Here is a 12,214-nt window from a genome sequence, read left to right on the forward strand (position 1 = left end):
CTTGGCAGCCAGCATGCCTGGTGTGATTCTAGGGCCAACAGAGTGTCACCCTGTCTCCTTAAGGCATATCTATTACCCAAGCTGCACAGTGGGTGCAAATGTACTTGCGGAAATGAATTCATTCTTTCAAGTTAAACATTTATGTTTCCCAGAAACTGCGATTAAACTGTAAATGCTCCTGAGAGCAATAACATATTATGCCATAAACAGGTAAGTATGAATTATCAGATAATTTCGCCAGAATAGGAGGACTCTAGGGGCTCACATGTCTGTGAAGCCAGTGTCCCCAGAAACAGAAGAAAGATGCTTCCAACCGATGCAGTAGTGAGCTACTGAAAAAGAGGGGAAAAAAATGACTGTTTAATATTCTCAACTACAGCAGCCAAATCCTGCTGAAAATGGGAAAGAAATAGCAGCTTACGAACGGAATGATTATTTTCTAGAGGGAAACATACTATGTGGCACCCAAAACCACCTCATTTAGGGGAAACGTATGGCCTACAGGACATGTGCTGTGTGAAGGCACAGAGCAAACACAATTCACTCACTGCCCGCGGGGACATTCGGGTTAGCAAAGCATACAGTGCAAACAGGGAAGTGGAACACAGGTTGGCAGTGCTGCCACCGTGGCCAGCGGCATCCCGTGGAACTGTCTTCCCAGAAGCAGCCATCAGAGCAATACCCTATAGGATGCAGTGGTGGACGGCACAGCAGTGGGCCTGCTGGCGTGGACGTGGGCAGGCCCGGGGCATCCCAGGCATGTCCCAAACATTCATTTAGTGTGGCTGTGACAGCAACTGGAACAGAGAGACGAAAAGCATGAAGGAATGCCTAATGACAGATCCCGAGGGGCCTTGAGGAGCATCTGGGAAACATCTTTGGAAATGCTAAGTCCAAAGACAATTATCTATTTATTATTAGAGTTTAAGAAAACATCCATGGGAGGTGTTTCTGGGTGAAGGGACTGTTTCCAGTGCCCAGAGTTCACTAATTTTGAGATAATCTTATCTGATCCCTTCATTTTGGTGGGAGCATATACATTCCACCCTATGTATTATTTTAAAATGCAAAACCAACTAAAGCACTCCTATGCTGTTTCCAGAGTGACAAACCGATTATTAGCCACCCTCTAAGACTCTGGTGCAAGGGACTGGGACACGAGTCAAGCCAGTTAAGGACTTGCCATACATGCATGAGGATGTGTGTTCAGGTGCGAGCTGGGTGAGGCCATGTGTGCCTGTAGCTTCATGGGTGACTAGAGGCAGCTCAGTTCACTGGCCATGCAGCCTGACCAAATGGATGAGCTCTGAGCTCAGTGAGACCCTAACTCAGAGACTGACTGCTATGCATGCACACACGCGTGTGCACACAAACTCGTTCCTATCACACACACACACACACAAACAACAGTGATGCCATATATGGCTGTGTACACTTGCAATCCCAGCACTCAGAAGGCTGAGGCAGGAGGATTGCTCTAACTTGAGGCCAGCCTGGGACTTATAGTTAAGTTCAAGTTCAGTTTAAAGTACATAGTTCAACCCTGTCTCAAATAAAATGAAATAAAATAAAATAACTAAAGCAACTGAATAAAAGAAACACTGAGAATATCTTATCTTTCCCTTTGTCTCCAATTGCTTTGCCTTTTCTTCTGAATTAACCCCCATTTCTTTTTCCTTAATTTTGTCAATCCACATTGAACTTCTATTTTTGTGGCAACTGTCTTTTAAAATAATAGTCTGACTCCTGACTTCCTGGACCTTAGTGCTCAGATTTGGGACATACCCAACCCTCTTGTTGACAAAATTCTCCACGAGCCCCGGCCTCCATCATGGGAACGTGATGAAATCATCAAAACCCAGCTCCCTCTTGCTGAGGAAAAGACAAGCACTCCTGACAGCTGCATTTTAGCGTTGCGTACCTCTAACCCTGCTCACCCAGCATTGCTGGTTGCTGTCTGGTTGTCAGGGAGTGCCCGGGCATCCAGGGTGATGGGTTCTAGTGACAAACCCTCTCCTCCAGCAGCTGGTTAATGAACAGAGTGGCCACACTCAGATGCAGAGCAACCCATATCACACTGCAGTTGGTTTCCTGCCTTTTCTAACCCCCCCCCCCCCCCCCCCCCGTCTCCGGGTCAAACTCCACTTGAGACACTTGAAAAGGCAACAAAGGCTTAGTTAGAAGTTATTGCAAGTGCCCCACATACTTGAAGCTGTCATCCCCGGTAAAGGCACAAGTCTGGCTTCCTAGAAGGGGAGCAGTATCCTGGATCAATCCCTGTATTCAGGGTTACATGAGGAATGCCCCAGAAAATGCCCACATATTCTTGTCCTTTCAATAAGCCTTGATGGAAGTTTACTCCTTCGCAGCAGAGACTGTATTTCCCACAGTGGATCCACAATAAAAACATAAGTGGTACTCCTGCCCTGCGATGCAAGGGGCACTGATGCTCGCTGCGGTATCTCCTTAGCCACACCTGTCTCCTTGAGAACTATCTGCCCTGCCTAGAACAGTCACGGCTTTAGCTCTGCCTCCCTAATTCCTGAGCCTCAGCTTAAAAGGCCCTCCTTCGAAAGCTCCTCCCTGACTGGAGACTTGCCTTTTTATGGAACATAAAATCGTCTTCTTACACTTTACAGGTAAATGATATATTTTTAATATCTGCTTTTCAAAAATAAATGTGTACTTCATTACTTTTGATAGAAATGGAATTATTTTATTTTATTCTTTTAACTTGATTTTATTTTATATGCATGGGTACTTGCCTGCATGTGAATCTGTCGTGTGTGTGTGTGTGTGTGTGTGTGTGTGTGTGTGTGTGTTTCTGGAACACACAGAGACCAGAAGAGGGTACCAGGTGCCTAGAACTAGAGCTATGGGGTGTGGTTAGCTGCCATGTGGGTGCTGGGACTCGAACTCAGGTCTGCGCAAGAACAGTTGATCTTTAATAACCTACTTAAAATATAAAACAAATAATAAGTTAAGAGAAAATATACCAAGGTATGGTAGCACATGCCTCCAAACAACATACTAGGTTGTACTGCATTCATTCATTCATTCATGGATTCATTCATTCATTTGTTTGTTTATTGGATAGCATATCCAATGTATCTGCATGCATGTATGTGAACCACATGTGGGCAGTGCCCATGGAGGTCGGCAGAGGTGGGCATCAGGACCCTGGAACTGGAGCTACAGATGGTTGCCCGTCATCTGTGACTGGAACCAAGCCCAGGAACTTTGTAAGGTCAGGGAAAGGCCTTAGTTGCTGAACCATCTCTCCAACCATATAAAAAAAATCTTTCTTTAATAATAAATTAAACTAGTCTCTGTGACGTTCTATACCATAAACCTTTTAGTTTGTTTTTCTCACTCTTTTGTATTGACATTTACCCTAAAACACATTGTACAACTTGATAAAAAATGTTTCTTTGCAGCCATATGCTATAAGTTTTATCTATGGTTTTTGGGGTCTTACTAAAAACACTGAGGGAGGGCGATGTACCAATATCAATATCATTTCATTCTCTTTGTCCTTTATATCTTGACCCCTTAAATGTCTTGATGGACAGCAGCAGGCATGGGACTATGGTGTCCCATTGGGGCAGAGCCTTTGTCTAGGTCCCTCCTGAGGAGCTGCCTGAGGCTGCCTTACTGTTCACACGTCTTATATACACTTAAAGAGAAGGTGTGCCTTCCGCAGTAAACCGAGAGGTCTGATAGAGATAAGGATGCAGTTAATGCTCATTCAATAACAAGCACCCTGCTTTATAGCCAATCACGGACCCAGCACGATTTGTTATTATTTAGCCCAGGCTGGCATCATCTCTTTGGCAATCCTCTTGTCTCAGCCCCATCGATACTGGAATTATGGGAGAACACCACACACCTAGCTGTCCTATACTTTTATATGACTGGCAGTGTGTCAGGCTTGCTCACAACACTGTCACCACAGCATGAGCTCCAGGCTAGAATGGGAATTGATGACAGAACTGTTCAGCCCTACCATAACCTGGGAGCATAATTGTCTGTGTGACACATGACTCAAAGCCCGGGATGGCCCTGCCAGGACATCCACACCTTCCTGCTTTCCCCTCTGATTCTCTGAGTCTAATATTCACCCAGACTTACAGCACAGACAGCTTATGTGAGGGGCCGCGGGTCCCCCTCCTGCCACAGTCTTACATTAACAGGGCATTGTCAACGCTCAGGCTTTCTGGACAGTGTGAGACTGCTCTCAGACAGGCTCTGCCTTTCACCCTCCAGGTGGTGTTTGTAAGACCCTCTCTCACCTCCATGCCTCAACACAATCACTTCTCCTTGCTTAGACTTTTATTCACTGCCACTTCCCAACTCTGGAAAAAAATTGTTTTTGACTTCTTACTTATAAGCCTCTGGGAAAACTAAAGACTGGTGTCAGGATCAGTCTTAGTTCTTGCTCCACCTGATGAGGTCAGCGGCATCATCAACTTATTAATGTATAACCCGCACGATGCACAGAATATGATAATGCAGAAGTTATTAATGTGTAACCCACACAGCACCCTAAGGGCCCACTGGCATCTCAGGGCAGGCAGCTCCTGACTCAGAGCCAGCCCGGACCTTTGTCACTTATGGACCTTGGTCAAGTCAATTACCCCGGCTGCCACAGACAGCCTCTCTCACCCACAGGCTTGCCTACTCAAGACAGACTGTTCCCTCCTCAAACTGTGAGCCAAAATGGAGCCTTCCCTCCTTAAGTTGTATCTCTCGGTATTTTGTTCCAGCCACAAATCCATGATGCCGATCATGAGAGGACAAGCCCCCTTTCCCCAAACCAGCATTCTAATACAACTAACTATATTTCTGTCTACTATGAATTCATGGAAATGTTCTGGGAGTCAGAGCCTTGGTGCGTGCTTATGGAGCCTGAGTGAATTCGCAGTTCCTCTCTGCCTGGTCTTTATCTAGAAAGAGGCCTGAGGCACCATGCGACAAGCCCTGAAGCAGCCCTCAGCTGCAGCTTTGGTTGCTTCAGCCTTAACTCAGAAAGCCACTCTGCATTTCTTTAGATGAGTCCTCAAATATCCACTGAGGTAGAGGAGCAGAATGCGCGCTATGCAGTGACCCACAGACACCTTGTTCCGAGCAGCACTCCATTAGTATCTACCTACTGTAAGGCAACACAGGAGGAACCAAAGCAAACCACCTAGGTCCAACCTATCATAGTGACAGAGAGTGAGCTAAGTGGGCTGTTTAAAGTCAGTCGAGATGGAAGGAACAACACACGAGAGCACACATGAGCACACATGAACATGCACGAGCACACATGAGCACACATGAGCAAACACGAACATACATGAACATACACGAGCATACATGAACATACATGAGCACACATGAACACACATGAACATATATGAACATACATGAAAATAAACACAACATAAGGCACAATAAGAAAATGCAACAGCACAAAACATTATACGAAATCGTGGGATGGTAGGACCAAGAGAAATCCAACCATGATGGTCAGCAGAGCTTAGGAAAGGTGAATGATGGTTATAAACGACAGACTCTGAGTAAGAAAAAATGAGGCAGGGGATGGGAGAGATGATAAAGGCCAAGAAAACACGTGATCACAAAAGACAAATAGCCTAGTGGCCAATGACCTTCACACAGTGGCCATCAGGAAACCGATGACAGCAATCAGCCTGAGCTTTGAAGTCAACTGAGGATGGGCAGAAGCGGGGCTGGATGTCAGGAACCCGGGCTCTGAGTTACTGAAGAGCATATGCTCTGAGTCTTGGGAGCAGTGGGGCAGCTTTCCTTCTCCAAGCCTGGGCTTCATGTTGATCATGGCAGATCAAGGCTTATGATCACTGCTTGATCCAATGTATACTATGCTAAGTGACCTGGCAAATTACATGAAATTGTCAACCATTTGAACTACAGGGGTGTTACCTGTGGAAAGCTTTTATTTTATTTTATTAGAAAGCAATGACAGAAAGTAACAAATACAAAGAATAGGACTTCAAATTATTAGATACAACCTTTAGCATAAAGATTATGTTATTTTGAATTAGACCTAAAGATGTGACACAATGTAGCTGTGTCTTCTGTGTCCCTGTGTGTCTATCAGCATGTCAGTATGAGTGTGACACATTGTATCTGTGTCCCTGTATGTCTATGCACATATGGGTATGAGTGTGTATATACAGCACACACATGATCAAAGAACCATCTCCAATGGTCCTCATACCCTCCACCTGTTGTTTGAGACCGGATCTCTCATTGGCCTGTCATAGCACCCTATAGGCCAGGCTAGCTTCTGAGATCCTCCTGTCTCTGCCTGCCATCTTGTGCCAGAATTATAGGCTCATGTTGCCATGGCTGGTTTTGTATGTGAGCTAGAGAAATCCAAACTCATATTCTCATGCTTGTTAGGCAAGTACTTTATGAACTGAGCCATCTTCCCAAGCACCCCATAAGAGACTTTCAATAACTAAGAAAATGTACAGCCATGCTCTTAAACCAAAACCTTCATAGAGAAATGCTGACATGTAGCAGAGAGCAAATGAAAAACTCATGTGCCACCCCCTTTGATTGAATACCACTAAATATAGGATAACATTAGCTTACAAATCACTCTAACAGTTTAGAATATTGTAATTAGAACTGCCACAAGGTAGGCCTAATCAAATTTCTAAATCTAGTTAACACATTCTGAATGCAGGATTCTATATGCATGCAGCTCAAAAGTCAATACTTAAGGCCTTGTTCAATCAAGCAATTTAAACACACACACAAGAACAAAGCAAAATGGCATATGTGTAAACACCACACACACAGACACACACACACACATACACACACACACACACACACACACACACACACACACACACACACCATGCACATACACACAGGATATATATAAAGCTGAACTCTAAAAATGGAGGAGAATAGGGAGAGAAAGATATGGAAAGATGGCTCAGAAATCAATATTACATACTGCTCCTGCAAAGCTTGATTCCCAGCACCCACAACCAACTCACAACTGCCTGTAACTCCAGTTCCAGGAGACCCTACGCCCTCTTCTGGCCTCTGCAGGCAGTGCAGTTATATGCACAAAACCACACACAGACACATAAATGTGTACATGATTAAAAACAGTAACATTAAACCTTTGAAAAGGATTTTAAAACTATTTAGTCATTCAACTAAATTAGAAATTTTTGTTAAAGGACCACAGGAGCTTACAACAGAGGCTCAAGTGCTTGTCGAAGCATGAGGGCCTACATCACCTCTCAGATGTATGCTCAAGAGCTGAGTGTGACAGTGATCCCAGAACCAAGGAATGAGCTAGGCAGATCTCTGGAGCAAACTGGCCAGCCAGCCTCGCCAGGCCAGTGAGTGAGCCTGTCTCAAAAAACCAAGATAGGAAATGATACCCTGCATTGTCTGACTTTTCGTTTGTGTGTGTGTTTGTGTGTGTGTGCACACACACAAGACTTCACCATTATCTGCTTTATTATAACCCTACATAGCCTTTTTCTTCTACTCAGCTGACATTATATAAAGTCTTTTGTCACTGTATGCTAAGGTGGCCTGAGCCCTATACTAACCTTCACACTGACATTGGGGAATGAGTAGAGAGACAAAGTAACGGGAAAACTTAAGAGGAGACATCGCTACACAATACATTTCAGAACTGCTTAATTAGAAAGGAGACTAAACAGGTGGGCCGTGTATCTGGCTATTTCTTCTAATACACAATTTACAACAGCTAAATTGTAAAAAAAAAAAAAAAAAAGAAAGAAAGAAAGAAAGAAAGAAAGAAAGAAGGAAAGAAGGAAAGAAGGAAAGAAGGAAAGAAGGAAAGAAGGAAAGAAGGAAAGAAGGAAAGAAGGAAAGAAAGAAAGAAAGAAAGAAAGAAAGAAAGAAAGAAAGAAAGAGAGAGAGAAGAGGAAAAAGGAGAAAAAAGCAGTTTCCATACTGAGCTGCAGAAAAACAGAAAATTCTGCTTAAACAATCTCAGGTATAAGGTATACAGACACATACTCCTCCAAGTGGGGAGGAGGCTGGGTCAAAGAACAAAATGTTTTACATTCCTTTCTTAGAGAATACGTGGAGTTTAAAGTCCACACAGCACTGACATCTTGCCTTGGAATTTGGACAAAAGTTTATAACCGAGATAAAAATAAGCCAGACCATAAACATCTCCATAAGCCTCAGCTCTCTCTGCTCCTAAACACCTCGAGTGCGGCTGGAAGGTCATGTGAGTGAAGCCTGGATTGCCAACCTTCCTCATGGCATACAAGAGGCAGACACTTCACAGAAAAATCATCACACATGAGAATGCTGGTCAAGAGCATCGCTCAGGCCATGGCGGCATGACCCAGTGGATCAAAGACTTACCAAAGTAAGCGCGAAGACCTGAGTTCCATACCTAATATCCCTGCAAAAAGCCAGACCCGGCAGTGAGCACCCATGACCCTGGGGCTGAAGAGGCAGAGACAGACAGATCTCTAAAGCAGACTGACTAGACAGCCTAGAAGAATCCATGCATGCCAGAGTCAGTGAGATACACTACCCCCAAAGATAAGACTGACAAGACACCAGATAGGAATCTCTGGCCTCCATTTGCATCCAAATATATGTACATTTTATCTTCACACACAGGCTCCCTATGTTCATATAAGACACACACACACACACACACTCATCATGACCTAAGTTGAAGAACATATAGCCCTACTCCAGAAGAGTAAGTCAGACAGATACTGACTTTTGCCCTCTGTCTGGATTATTGGGGTTCCTGTTTGTCCTTACATAGCATCACACAGTATCCTAGCTTTGTATTTAACTTCTGATAACAGAGCAAGAAGCAAAACTTTCCTTTCCAATCAGATTAATTGTGACAACCCAATAAGAACCTGAAAAATAAAAGGCATATAGAGACCTCTACACACTCACTGATAGTCTTGCTTGTTTCTAAGCTCAAATTTAATACTAAAAGGCCAAAATTATAAACTTAGATATTTTAAAAATAGCTGTTCCTTTTACAACTTCCACTAATTGGCTATTTAAATATTTACAAGTTCCATTAATATACACGGATTTAAAAAACAAAAACTTTAAAAACACATATCCAACTACAGTTTCAGTCCCAAGTAAAATGTTTGCAAAGAAGTTTGGCCATGTTCAGTCTGTGGGCTCAGAGCCAATCATAACCTACGAAGGTTAAATCTGAGTAATAAGCAAATTTTCATAGTACAACTAACACTGTTCAAACAATGCAAAGCAGTCAATATTTATAGCATAATCAAAGTGTTTTTCATATAAGATTCATTTTATATCTATGGCTTCACAACTATGAATAGTCCTCTGATCCCTTTCTTAGCTAACAGATGAACAGGAAGATTATTCTCCTAAGCACCAGACTCTTAAGAAGGAAGATCTTTAAATCCCCAAGCAAGGAAACAGAGAGGGAGAACTCAGAAGGCTGTGGACACCAAAGTATCCCAAGATTTTACCAGGGTTAGAAGCCATGAGGAATGTCAAATGGGATTTAAAAACAAAACAAAACACAAAAAACCGTTAAAGGGCCTACTTGGCCTAAAAATAATACTACCTTTCAAGGTCTACAAACATCTTCTGTCATAATTACACCTTTGAGAGCCCTCCTTAGGAGAGAAAATATCCACAAACTCTGACTTACCTTCCTGCGCTGCTCAGGTGAAACTCCTCCAAGCACCTGTCAAGGCGAGACTGCGAGAGCATCGCTCCCTGCTCACGGATGTGTCCAGTGACCTTTGGCTCATGCACGGAAAGGGCGGGACTCTGCTTCAGTTTCGGTATTCTGCTAGCTATCCTCAACAGAGTCTCGCCTTTGGACTCTCTCTCTCTCTCTCTCCAAGACTTCCTCCTCGTTTTAATAAGGAAATAACCACTGCTGAGAAGGTAAAGCCCTCGCCCAGGGCGGGGAGACTGACTGAGCAGCAACAATGGGAAGCATTGATGGAGAACTCGGTCTGGGTGCTAGGTTAATGTTGGATGTGGTTTCTATGGACACCTTCATGATGAAGAGGCAGAGTCTAAGGAACTGGGTGTCAATGAGTAACCAAGGGGGAGGTGTAGCAATATGGTGGTTAGATGAGCCAGTGTAGGCTTTGCACCAGAAACACAGACAAATAAATGCAGGTGTAATAAAAAATAAGTACTGGGGGCGGGGGGTGGGGGGAAGCAGTCTGGAGATTTGACTAATGGTTAAGAAGACCTGGGTTCAGTTCTCAGCACCCAAATCCTGAGGCTCACAGCCACCTTGTAGCCCCAGCTCCAGGGATCTGACACCCTCTTCTGGGGTCCTTGGGCACTACAGTCACGTGCACAAACCCACATTCACAAACTAAAAGTAAAATATTTTCTTTGAGGTAAGCATGTGGTTTCTTTTGTGATGAAGAAAATCATCAGATGCCAAGTCAAAGCTAGATCTAGTGGCCAAAGCAGTGTACACAGAGCAAAAACGGTCAGCTCTGCCTGTGTGGCTCTGTAGTGGGACCATTTAAGGACTCACACGAGAGACGACATATAAGAACATATATGACTCAAATCTATATTTAAATCGGCACCATGCCTCCTGAAGCAGACTGGATCAGGACAAAGTACTTACTCAAGGGGCTAAGATGATCTCTGGCCTTACTTTCTTTCCAAACAGGACATAGCCTGCTGTACTGTACATAGTGGCCCTGGTGCCCCACAGGGTGGGCAGATGCCTCAGTCAATAAAGTCCCTGCTGGGCAATCATGTGGATGTTAGCCCCCAAAATCAACATTTTAAAAGCCAGGCAATGTAGAGAGCCTTATTGAGGTGCCATGCCACCTAGCAGGAACTTGACATCACCAAGGTGAAGTTCCTCTCCCAGTCTTTGAGTGGGAACTCCTGTGTCAGCCATAATCCCCTCCACCTAGGGTGGAGTGCTCAGACCAAGGTGAAGCCTATTGTTCTTCAAGGACCTGCAGTGTCCTGAGAAACAATATTCACCTGTGGAGCAACTGAAATGGTTCTGCTGAGAAGCTTCCAGGCTTTTCCCCTGCCTATATATATATATTGGGAGTTCTTCATTAAACTTTGAGACCTTGAATAGCAGGTGTTATCTTGGTCTCTATCTCTTTTTGCCGCCTTCCCATATATTCCCAGCTTCCCTTCCAGGTAACCCATTCCATGTAACTTTGGGCATTTACAAGGCAGGAGCTGGATAGATGGCTCAGCAGTTAAGTGCACTGCCTACTTTTATAGAGGACCCAATTTTGGTTCCCAGCAACAAGATGCTGGTTCATAACCATCTGTAATTGCATTTCTCAGTGATCCAATGCCCTCTTCTGACCTCCGAGGGCACCAGGCATGCATGTGCTACAAAGAAATGCATCCATGCAGGCAAACACACACATAAAAATAAACACATAAACCTTTCTTTTTGTTTTGAAAGCCAGGTATGAGAATATATACCTGTAACCCCAGCATGAGGCAATTAAACAGGTGCATCCTTGGGGGGGGGGGTGTCCAGGATTCATCCTGTCCAAATTGTCTAGACCCAAGTGCCTCAGAAAATATAGTGAATCTCAACCTAGGAGAATCACTCTAGGTTACCTACAGCTTCCACACACAAAAATGTACACAGTTACCCCATATATATACACATACATACATACATACATACATATGTGCAGAAAATAAAAATAGCAAGCAAATCAATAGATCTGGATGGCCACGAGATACAGAGTTGGTGCTAAGACAATCCATCCGACAAGAGCCATTTTGAAGTGCTGTGTTTATAGTCAAACTGGTGAGAAGACAGAAGAAGCAAACCTTCCCTTGTCTTGATAATGTTTTATGGGTGCTTATCGATGAGAATATTGGGGGAGAAGGCAGAGAACTGTGGTATAAGCATTTTAAAGTGGAAACCCTATGTGTATGAGATGAAAAAAAAAAAAACTACTAAGTTAAGACTCCCTGTAGTAAGAAATGGAGCAAGTGAATCCCAGGTCTGTCCCCAAAAGGCAAATGTGAAACAATTTCAAAGTAATACACCATAAATTAAGTATGCATGCACAGGCAGAAAAACCAAACCGATGCAGAGTCAAACAACAGTCACTACAGATATGTGTAAAACTTGTAAAAATAAATAGGTAAGAGAAAATGATATATCATGCTTCAGCAAACTAGTTAAAAT

The 12,214-nt window shown here is 43.7% G+C and overlaps 1 protein-coding gene across 4 annotated transcripts in view; it reads right to left on the reverse strand.

Moving 5' to 3' along the window:
• Positions 1 to 12,214, reverse strand: part of Eps8 (epidermal growth factor receptor pathway substrate 8) — a 169,930-nt gene that overhangs the window by 82,558 nt on the left and 75,158 nt on the right. Inside the window, exon 1 of one of the 4 annotated variants that reach the window (XM_052175167.1) lies at positions 2,207 to 2,489. The exons of the other annotated variants lie outside the window; for them this stretch is intronic. The gene's annotated coding sequence lies outside the window, so the exon portion shown is untranslated. Of the gene's footprint in view, positions 1 to 2,206; positions 2,490 to 12,214 lie in introns of those variants that run through there. 4 annotated transcript variants of the gene reach the window in all.

The sequence above is a fragment of the Apodemus sylvaticus genome, chromosome 2, assembly GCF_947179515.1.
Source record: "Apodemus sylvaticus chromosome 2, mApoSyl1.1, whole genome shotgun sequence".
NCBI lineage: Eukaryota > Metazoa > Chordata > Mammalia > Rodentia > Muridae > Apodemus > Apodemus sylvaticus.